The 11155-nt window shown below is 43.9% G+C and overlaps 1 long non-coding RNA gene across 1 annotated transcript in view; it reads right to left on the reverse strand.

The window, feature by feature from the left end:
- The window catches only part of LOC133046130 (uncharacterized), a 233292-nt gene extending 224191 nt beyond the window's left edge, over positions 1-9101 (reverse strand). The window contains exon 1 of the long non-coding RNA XR_009690421.1: positions 8946-9101. This is a non-coding gene — a long non-coding RNA (uncharacterized LOC133046130). The remainder of the gene's footprint in view (positions 1-8945) is intronic.
- Positions 9102-11155: the final 2054 nt, after the last annotated feature.

Consider the following 11155-nt stretch of genomic DNA (forward strand, 5'->3'; position numbering starts at 1 on the left):
CTCCACATAATGTTCACCAACTCCTGCACTTTTAGGTACAACCCAAATTTCTAGATACGTCCATCAATAAACTGAGTGATTTAATTTACCATGTCATTTAATTATCTGACGAACTCTACAAAACACGTATTATCCCATCATATAGCTGATGAAGCAGAAACCGAGAAAGTAGGTAATTTGCTATCACACAAAATAATACAGCTAGCACAAAAATGGATTTAGAACTGCTAAGAAATTGGTCTTCAAATTTCAAACTCTTATCCTCTCAAGAAACTCACATGGTACTGAGTGATGCGTGAAGTAAGTTTACAATGTAGTAGGTATGGCAATGAACTTGTCCCAATTGCCCAAGACTTTCCTGATTTAAACGATAATGTACAGCATCTTGGGAACCCTTCAGTCTTATGATAACTGGTTGGTTACTTTCATGACAGGTATTACAGAAGTGGAATGGGGAAAAAAATACAGCAGGAGTTAGTATGTACAGGAAGAGAGTCATTGTTTACTCCGCAGTAGTACGAAAACAAGCTTAAGAGAGGCACATCTGAGTTAAGCATTATACAAAGTATAATAAACACGGTAAGAAAAGACAGCAAGGTGGACTGGGAGGCAATGTAAACAAAGGTGAGGATAAAAAACACAGGACGAGGTCCAGGCTGGATGACTAGACTGCTACGGTTGAGGCTGTGGGCTTTAACAGGGGAAACAATGGAGAAATGTGATTGGGAAAAAAGAACATCACGTAGAAAGGACCACAGTAAGTCTCAGAAGAGAAAATTAAGCCTGAGGACATGATTTTTCTTCCAACTCCCTTCACAGCTTTACAAAGAGAGACAGACTTTGAAGAAATGAGAGCTTGGCTTAATGATTTAGTGACGAATATCTGTGCCTGGTAGGATACTGCCAAGTGATTCTTGACTGGAAGTCTGATTTATTATGAGGGAGTGCAATTGTTGTTAGGCTCATAACTAAAGTGACACATCTGATGAGCTCAGAAACACACACACTTTCCTAACATTCTATCCTAGATTTTCTCCCCTTGCCTCCTTGATCCAATAAATCAGTATTGACTGCTAGTGATAGGAATTGAACCCAAACTAGCTAAAGTCAAACTGTAATTTATGAATTCCAAGAGCTAAAAAATCAGAAGGCAAACTCACATGAGACAGAGTTGGATGAATCATCTCAGGCAGTATAAGAGGACTGAGTTTCTCTCCGTCTTGCCTCTGGTTTTCATTCTGCAGTGACATGTGATGACTGCCATTTGACCGAGGCTTTCTTCCCTGGTAGCAAGACAGCTGGAGCAGTGGCAGACAGACATGCCCCTGCTTCTGGTCTCCTTGTTCACAGGGACTGGTCCAAGGCATGCATAGAGCCCAGCTGGAGTCACTGAGAAGCTAGCAAACATCTCCATCCTCTGCACTGGTTCTCACCAGGCCCAATGCCTGTTCTGGAAGCAATTACTGTGGACACAGAGAGCCAGAGCCTTCCTTAAGTAAAAGAGCATGTTCCAGTCCTTAAGCAGGAAATGGAGTTCACTCAGACCATTTGCACTAAGAATGGGCAGTCCTTAAGTAGGAAATGGAGTTCACCCAGACCATTTGCACTAAGAATGGGCGAGTACCAAACAATAAAATATTATCCAGTACTAACAAGATATGAGCTCACGGGCCATGAAAAGACATAGAGGAACACAAATTAAATGCATATTACTAAGTGAAAGAGATCTACCAGAAAAGGTTACAAATGTATGATTACAACTATGTGACATTTCAGAGAAGGTAAAACTATGGAGACAATTAAAAAAGATCAGTGTTTTCTAGGGGTGGAAGATACAAGGGAAAAAATAAACAGGCAGAGAACAGAAAATTCTTAGGAGAGTGAAAATACCTGTGTATGATATTATAATGATGGATATATGTCATTATACTTTTACCCAAACCCACAGAATGTACAATACCAAGAGGGGACCCTAAGGTGAACTAAGAACTTTGGGTGATAATGATGTGTCAACGTAGGTTTATCCTTGGTTTAAAAAAAGCACCATTCTGGTGAATGACATTGATAACGGAAGAGACTACGCATGTGCTCCAGTAGCGGGTATATGGGAATCACTGTATCTCTCTCTCAACTTTGTTTTAAACCGAAAACTGTTTTAAAAAATAGTCTTTACAGCAGCTTCCCACTGATCTATTTTACACATGGCACTGTATTTACGTCAATCCTAATCTCCCAATTCATCCCACCCCCTCCTTCTCCCACTGTGTCCACACATATCCATTCTCTATGTCGGTGTCTCTATTCCTGCCCCGGATATTGGTTCTTCTGCACCATTTTTCTACATTTCACACATATGCTTTAATATGTGATGTTTGCTTTTCCCGTTCTTACTGACTTTGCTCTGTAAGACAGCCTCTACAAAGCACAGGAAGCTCAGTCCAGTGATCTGTGATGACCTTGATGGGTGGCAGGGGGAGAGCGTGGGAGGCAGGTCGAGGAGGGAGGGTATATATGTAAATATATAGCTGATTTGTAAAGCAATTAATTTCAGTAAAAAAAATAAGACATAAGATAAATAAAGTCTTAAAACTAACAAAGACAAAGAAAAGAACAGTAACAGAGGCCAAGGTTAATACACACACACACACACACACTCCTTTTAGCACATCTACAAAGGCGGATATGAGAACTGGCTGGTTCTCCATATCCACATTCATTCACTGGAAAGCTGTGACAGAGACTGCCTAGTTATTTGGCAAACATGTTTCTATACATGTTTCCAAACACGTTTTCCTTTCCTCCTGGGCACTCAATGTGACTCTACTCCTCAGCTTCCCTTGTAACAAGGAATGGCCAAGTGACGGAGCTCTGCCCAGTGGAATATGGGCAGGGGCCATGATAACCGCTCCCAGGCTAGGCCTAAAATAAGCTCGTCTAAAACCTGCCAGGACATTTGTCTCCTCACATGCTATATACCTTTTCTGAAAAAAGAGGACTCAGGAGAGGACAAAGCCACACAAGGGTGAGGAGACTGATTCTTTGAATGACTTCAAGGAAAGTCGCTCCTGTGCTGTGAGTACTGAGCATGACAAAGAAGTATAAAGACTTTTCAAGTCACTGAAAATTTAGTGTATCTGGCACAGAAGCTCGAACTAGCTTTTCACAAGTCCCTGTGGGACTCAGCTCTTTGGGAGTCTGAAAGCATCATAGTAAGCTAGGCTTCCCTGGTGGCTCAGTGGTAAAGAATCCAAAAAATATGCCTACCAATGCAGGAGATGCTGGTTCGATCACTGTGTCGGGAAGATCCCCAGGAGGAGGAAATGGCAACCTATTCTTGCCTGGAAAGTCCCGTGGACAGAGGAGACTGGGGGACCATAGTCCATGCAGTCACAAAAGCAAGTTTGAACCTCTCCATCTCGCTAACCCCATTAAACCACAAGAGGAGCCTTGAAATACACACACAAACACACACATACACACACACACACACACACACACACACACACACAGAGATGGCATGGATGTGAGGAGAATTCGAAGGGAGAAAAATTGGGGGGAAAAAAGCAAAATAAATCAAATTTCTTAGGATAAGAGGTTCAGGGACCATTAGAAGGAAATGAACACAGGGTTTTGAGAAACAGTTGATTAATAAGTTTACAGTATATCTGCCTCCTTGCATAGTGGGAAGATGGTGGCTTCTCATTAATTAATTGTGAAGATGACACAAATATGCACTGAACAAGAAGAAAAAATGAGTCTATAATGTGGACAAATGAATTCTCCTGGCAAAATATTTCACTCTCATTATGACCACCTCACATTTCCATGGTGACCACTGGAAGCCATAAGTGTACTAGATATTTCTGCAAAAGACAAAAAACAAAGGCACAGGAAAAGAAACGAAGGAGAGTCTCTAAAATAAGTGGGACAACAGGATGAGAATGACAAGAGGACTCACTTTGTTTAGAGAATTCTAGGAAAAGAGAGAGGTTCCTCCGTCATGCAGGAAATACTGAAACACTTTTGGAAAACTGAATCAACAGGAGGAGACTTTCGGGGAGCTGGGGATGTTAATGAACAGTAATGCCTTTGCTCAAAGGTAAGGTTAGGAGAGGACGTTTCAGTTGTGAACTTACCAGAAGGGATATTTGCTTAGGCTAAGAAATGAACAGGAATTTATCTTCACACACTGCAGCATAAAAGTGATAGGCCAGGATTTCCAAAATGAAAGCTTAAAAGAAAGGTTAAACAGATCCTAGAATTTTTTATCAGAAGTGAAAAAGCACTGTAATGGAGGAGGGGGAGTCTTCCTTTAACTATCTGCTCCTGATGCTGGTAGGTATTAAAAATAAACCAATGTCATATATAACTCTGCTTCAGTATATCTTCAATTAGATGCAGTCTTCTAACTTCTTTAGGACTTTTAAAAATTTCCAGCACCTTTTTTATACAGACAAAAAGGAAAGTTGGTCCAATGATCACAATAAGAAAAGCACTGCAGCAAGAACAATAACAGCAACAACAAAAACAGTGAAGCTTCCGGGAGAAGCAATTCTAGGGTCAGACAACGGGGTTCAAATCCCAGCTCTGCCACTTGCTGGCTATGCCAGGCAAATGATTTAATTTCTCTAAGCCTAGTTTTCCTCAACTATACAATAGACAAAACAATAATTCCTATGGGGGGGCACCTTAGCAAAGGACCTCAAAAATAATACACACTATCTGTGTAAGCTGTTCCTATCATTTTCTTATATCTATTCCAGTTTTTCTGCCAGAAAACCAGTAGTTGGGTGAGAGAAGGGAGAAGGGGAAGAGAGAAGTAACATTCACTGAACATGGAGAAATATCACATACAATAACAGGAGGCCAGACAATGATGGCTGTTCCCCCAAACCTTTTTTCTCTTCCTGAAAACACAGCTAAATTACATTTCCCAGACTCCCTTAGAGTAAAATACACACATATATAACTGAGTTCTGGTCAACGGAATGAAAGTAAAAGTGATATGTATGACTTCCACATCTGGGCAGTTAACATCCTGCAAGTCTTTCTCCTTCCTACAGATGAACATAGATGAACATGCTGAAGATGGCAGGGACACAGAATGTATTAAGGCTGGATCTTCCTATCACATCTTGGAGGAATGCTGTCAGGATCACCCATTTTGAAACTTTATATGAATGAGAAATATATTTGTTTCATCTAAAGCTGTTCACTTTGCTTCGATTCATTTGTTATCATTCATAATCTAACCAATCTAATAAAGTCAAGCTCTTTACCTATACTCCTGTGTATAATACCTACCATGCTGCATTGAAATAAATGTCATCCCAATTTTATAGCTAAGGGAACAGAGGTTCACAGAAGTTATTCAATTGTCTTGTCCAATATCATGACTGTAATAAGTGGTAGGGCCACATTTAGGTCCAGGTTAATCTGTGCCAAGGTAAATGGGCTTTCCACCCTCCACACAATAAATACCACAACACAAAAAGGATTATTCCTTCCTTTACTCATTTATTCCTTAGTTTCCTCACTTTCTAACCACTAGAACGTTAGTCTTTGAACTAAGACTTCATATTTTTTATCTGTATATCCAATTTGGGAGATCTAGGATGACCCTTAGGTCACATTCATCTCTTATGCCTCATTTCATCCACATGTGAGTCCCTGGCAGGGAAACAAGGTTCCTAATTCACCTGTTACAGGAGCTACACGTTCCTATCAGTTCTGCAACTGGCTACAGTATCACAGATGATGAATGACAGAGGTACAAATAAGGAGAAAAAGGTAAAACAATCCCAAACCATCAGTGATCTCCAAAGCATACACCCTAGGGGCTGTGCAAACAATCCACTGGAATACAGAAAAAGAATATTTGAACAACTGTTTCATAATTTTTTACTTTATCCTTCGGTTTCTTTCAGGGTATGTTTTATAAGTAGTACATCAACATAACAGTATATGTGTGAAATGTATAAATAACTAATGATCTATGGTCAAATGTCCTCTGACAGTACCTAATCAAAAAATATGAAGACCAATAGGTCTAAGTTAATAAAGCTGCTTTCCTTCACCAGACTTAAAACCCTGGGCTATGGAAAAAATGACAACAACAAAACTCTCCACATCTGTGTATACAGACATCTTCCACTTACTCTATGAAACAGATTAATTAAAATCATATAAAAGCATGTTTTCATAGAAGATTAAATTATTTGGATTAAAAAAAGACTGAAACAAATGTATATTATGTCTATGTCTTCAAAGAAAACAAAGAAGAATCCAATGCATTAAAATCATGCCCATACAAAGCTGGGGGGGAAAGTCAGAACTATAAAGGGGAGTCTTCCACTGAGAAGTTTACTTATCCAGGTTACCTTCATTTTATAAGACCTAAACTGATGTAACAGATGTCCTGTGTACCTTTCAGAAAAAAAAAAAAAAAAAAAAAAAAACTATAGTTAAAAGATAAAGTGCTTAGTGGGAAAAAAATAATTCTAAAATCTACTTCTGAATAAAAAGAATTAAGCAAAATAAGAGGATGATTTTTTTTTAAAGCTAACAGTATTTGAAAAGCTTGTTCTCCGTTCACTCTTTTCTTTTAAAAAGATCTTTAATTTTTGCTGGAAAAAATATTAACTAGCATAATGTATTTTCTAAACCCACATTTATTTTGGCCACAGACATCCCAGTTGTTTATTTTTTTTTATGTTAGTGAATGCACCGATGTCACTGCACATATTTTTACTGTACAAGGCAGTCTACTTTGCTGATTGAGAAACTGTCATTCAGTCATTTAAGAAATATTTTGCTGTTCCTATCATATGACCTACCAATATGAAATGACTAGGGAAGGGGGCAACAAACCGACTTGAGAAGAAAAATTCCTCCAGGTTAAAGGAAGTGAAAAGTGCTTATAAAAAGGTTGCAAACAAGGAAACCTGCTTTCTTTGTCATTGCCAAGTGGCTCTGATCTGCACCCTTAAACAACAGGTCACTCCTCCTACCATCTCAGCCCCTAATTTTAAAAGGTCCATTTTTTCATGCTAGCCAGCAAACTTGGAGGGTCCACTCTGATAAATAATGAGGCTTACCATCATGATCCCACCTCACCAAGCCAGAGCAGCTGAAGCCAGTTTAAACAAATAAACAAAATCAAGAGCAATTTATGAGATGGCAAAAAAAAAATAATATCCCCATGGAACTTTAGCAGCAATCTTATACTTTCATCACCTCTTGTGTTGATTCACACAAGGCAGAAGAATAAAGTTATGGGTGAAACGTGAGTTTTCTCATCAAGCCACCAAAACCACCTCAAGGTGTCTACCCCCATGACACAACGTTCTTTTCCGCTCACTTGGGCAGAGGCAGAGAAAAAAACGTGCTAATCAGCTGGACTGGCAATGCTACTGCGTGAACTTGCCTGCAAGGAAATGTACAGTCTTCATGCACTTGCCCCCCTCTCCCTAAAAGACTTAAACCATAAACTTCAAAGCACATAATAAATGCACATTCCAAACAAATATGGAATTATTACATGAAATATCCACTTCACAGTAAATTGCAGGAGCTTCCCATGCAATTAAAGGACGCTGTTATTCTGACAAACATGTCCCTGCCTCTATGTTGATTCCAGTAGGAAAACTAGAAAAAGTTCCAGGAGCCTAGCATTCCTCCCAGGAGCTCCTCTATGCAAACAACCCTTCAACACAACCCAAGATCCACCACACCTCCAACGCAGACCACCCACCCAGGGTGAGCTGCCACACTAACTCGCCCTAAGACCAGCCCCGCAAGCCTCTTCGCTCCTAATGTGGAGTCCCTAGCCAACCACCAATCTCCTAAGCTTGGCGTTGCGCTAAACCTTCTCCTTGCAGGAGCTGCGCTGTGCTGCAAAATGTTTTCATATATCAGACGCCCTGACTGGTTCTGAGAGATTCAAGAGCCCACGTCCTCCTAAACCTCACCTCCACATCCTTCATAAGCAATGGAATATATTCGCGAAGCCCAGGGAGAAGAAATGCACGCAGGGCTCGAGCCCTCCGTTTCGAAAGGAGAGCGAGCCGGCTGGTGTCCGCAGGGTGCCCGGCGCACATCTCGCTGATGTCTGGTTCCGGGGAAGAGAACAGGGGGTTGCCTTCGCCTTTCAAAAGGAACTGCGAATCCCCCTGAAGTTGCAGGTAAACGAACGCCGCCCCCACACGCTCCCGCAGAGTCTGGGTACATCAGCTAGGTTCCACAACAGCGGGGACCCGGTGGATGTGGTTCGTGGCTGTACCTCCAATGCTCAACACTGAGTCTGGCGCACAGTGGCCGCCCCCCACCCCCCGCAAAAAACCGAAAAACAGTGTCCTTTCTCACAAGACTTCTTCCACCACGGCTACGGGATCTTGCCCTTTCAGTCCCAAGTCCCTTCGCATCTCAGCCCAAGTTCGCCTTCCTCTACTGTGGCTGCAGCTGGGCGCTCGGAGCCCCGGGGAACGTCTGAGGGAAACTCTCCCGCCGAGAACCGCGCGCCAGCGACGAAGGCGCGCGGAAAGGGGACGACAGCCTGAAACCAGTTGCAGGAGCTGATTTTAAGGGTTCCTGAAGCATTGCCGGCTCTAGGTTCCCTGCTTCGGGGCAGCCTTCCGGCGCAACAAACTTATTTTCTGACTAAAAACCAGGGTTGCCATGAGGTGACTGCGTGGCGGCGGCGGTGCCCGGGCTCCTCCCGGGTTCAGGGCGCACGGCGCCGGCTGCCCAGACCCCGCAGGGTGACCGGGCCCACGGCGGCTCGGCCCACAGCCCCCGTCCAGCCCCGCAGGAGGGGACGCCCCCGAAGAACCCCCTCTCCACTGGGCAGCCTCCGAGACCCGCGCTCCTTCTCCGAATTCGAGGTGCCCAGGGCAGCACGCACCCAGGCTGGAGAGGGACCCGGGCAGCGCGCGCGCTTCACTTACCTGAGCACCTGAGCGCGGCTCCCGCCTCAGCTTCGGGTGCGGCGCCGGCACGGACCCAGGGTCCCAGAGTAGTGGCGAAAGCTTCCTACTTGCGACCAATCCGGGTGTTGAACCCGGTGCTCTGCCTGGAGCCGCGCTCCCCTCCCTCCTCACGCTCGCGGCTGCTCCGAAAACCCGGCGCCGCGGAGTTCAGGCTGCCGGCCCCTCAGCCCCGGAGGAGGGGGAGACGCGTGAGGGAGACGCGGGGGGCGGGGTCGGCGCGCAGGGACCGAGCATGCTCACTGCGCGGCCGGAGGAGGCGCGCGCCCCGGCGCCGCACCTGCCGGCGCTGCACCCGCCGGCCCTGCTCGCGGGAGAAGGGCCCCGGTGCCCGGGAGCAGAGATGTGACACGGTGCCTCGCCTAATCCCGGTCACCCGATGAACCATCAAGTCGATTCCCGTGCGGGCGTGCAGAGGACATGCTGCTTAGCGACAGGGAATAAACCAAATCGATGCCGCCTTCTTTTTCTCCCGAGTATGGGGGCTCAAGGAGGCGCGACCTGCCCGGGTACCCAAACCTCTGGCCTCCGGGAAACAGAGGGTCTCGTTAAGGCTCCCTGGCCAGGGACACACTTTTGCTCTGGGTCTGACAGTTGCCGAGTTCAGAAGGATTGGGGGTGCGGTGCGGTGGGGGGAGACCGGTATTAAACTTATGAAGCCTGAAGAAGGGGCTTTTGGAAGGTTTATCCTACCTGTCCTCAGGAGGAGGACATTGGCCAGACCGGCAGTGTGACCGACCTGGAGTCTCCCCCACACAAGCGGGCTTTCGAGCCGGATTGTGTGTGTTGGAGAGGAAAGGGTTGCGATGAAATAGACACAAGGATCAATTTGCGGTGTGTGTGGGCACACTGAAAGCTTTGTTATTCAAAAACATGTGCCTTAGACAATGACGTTACCATGGGCATTCTGTAGTATGCATCTACTGTTTTCTCGCAGAAATGGCTCTCTTCACCCCAACTCCAAACCTCAGGGTAACTGTAGAGATTGGCAGCAATGCCCAGCGTCTCAACAGCCCTGTGCAAAGACAATCTGACAGGCAGAGGAAAGCCAGCCGGCCCAAACTCATCTGGACTGCATTCCCAGCAATCCCAAGAGGGCCCGGGTTCCTCTCCCAGGGAAAAAGCCCCAGGGGCTTTACTGAACTCCGGTTTTCCTGAGCTTCGCTCAGCAGTTCAGAGCTACATAAACAACTTCTGACCATTTACACAATCATGTAAACCTACCCTGACATCTCCATTATGTGGAAAAGATGTTAACTGGAAAACTATTTTTAAACTACTGTAGTAAGCAAGCACCCAACTCCTACCAATATATATGCAGCTGTCTGGTTAGTTCACACACTTTTGTTTGTTTGTTTTGTTTTTGTTTTTAATTCTGATTCAAGAAGTGGGCAGATTCAGACATGGCAGTGGGCATTGTTGTGGTCAAAATTTTCACCACTTAAAATTCTGTGGCTTTCCTTGCTGCTGCAATCAATGCTAAGGAAAGGAGATTTTGTTTTTTTCTTCCCCCAGATTTCTTGATTGCTTAAACTTGGAAAGAAATTGTCAGCTTTTCCCTCCTCCTCCTGTGGTGTGTTTCTCGAATAGTGGTACTTTTGCAAAATGGAAATGTTGATAATGCAGATATATTCCATGGCAAATAAATAGTTAAAATGAATTGTTTCTGCTCATGTTGAAGGCTTTTGTGTTCCTGACAGAAACATGACTTGTAATTATTTTTAGATTGACTATATTTCTGCACCTAGTCAATTAAAAATAAAAATATATATGTTTTCAAGTAAAAATATGTGACAAAAATGCCTGGCCAGTAATTCTCCAGGGAAATATTCCTATGTATGCATGCATACTTTTAACATGTTCAGAGGAAAAGTGGTATTTTGTACTCAAAACCAAATATCAAAGAAAAAAAAAAGAATAAGGCAAGCTGTCACATTCTCCCAAGGAGACTACAAATTGAAGCAATTTTCAAAGTTCTATGAAGATTTTGGACAAAAGTCCCTTAACAGTGTTTCTGAATTTCAAATTTAGATATTTTGTTTTCATCCTTTCCTTCAACTCTTCGCACTAGGTATTCTAGTAGGTGCTGTGTGCATGCACACACCTGTGTGCATGCGTGCTAAGTCACTTCAGTCGTGTCGGACTCTTTGCGACCCCATGCACTGTAGCCC

The sequence above is a fragment of the Dama dama genome, chromosome 24 (genome assembly GCF_033118175.1).
Source record: "Dama dama isolate Ldn47 chromosome 24, ASM3311817v1, whole genome shotgun sequence".
Lineage (NCBI taxonomy): Eukaryota > Metazoa > Chordata > Mammalia > Artiodactyla > Cervidae > Dama > Dama dama.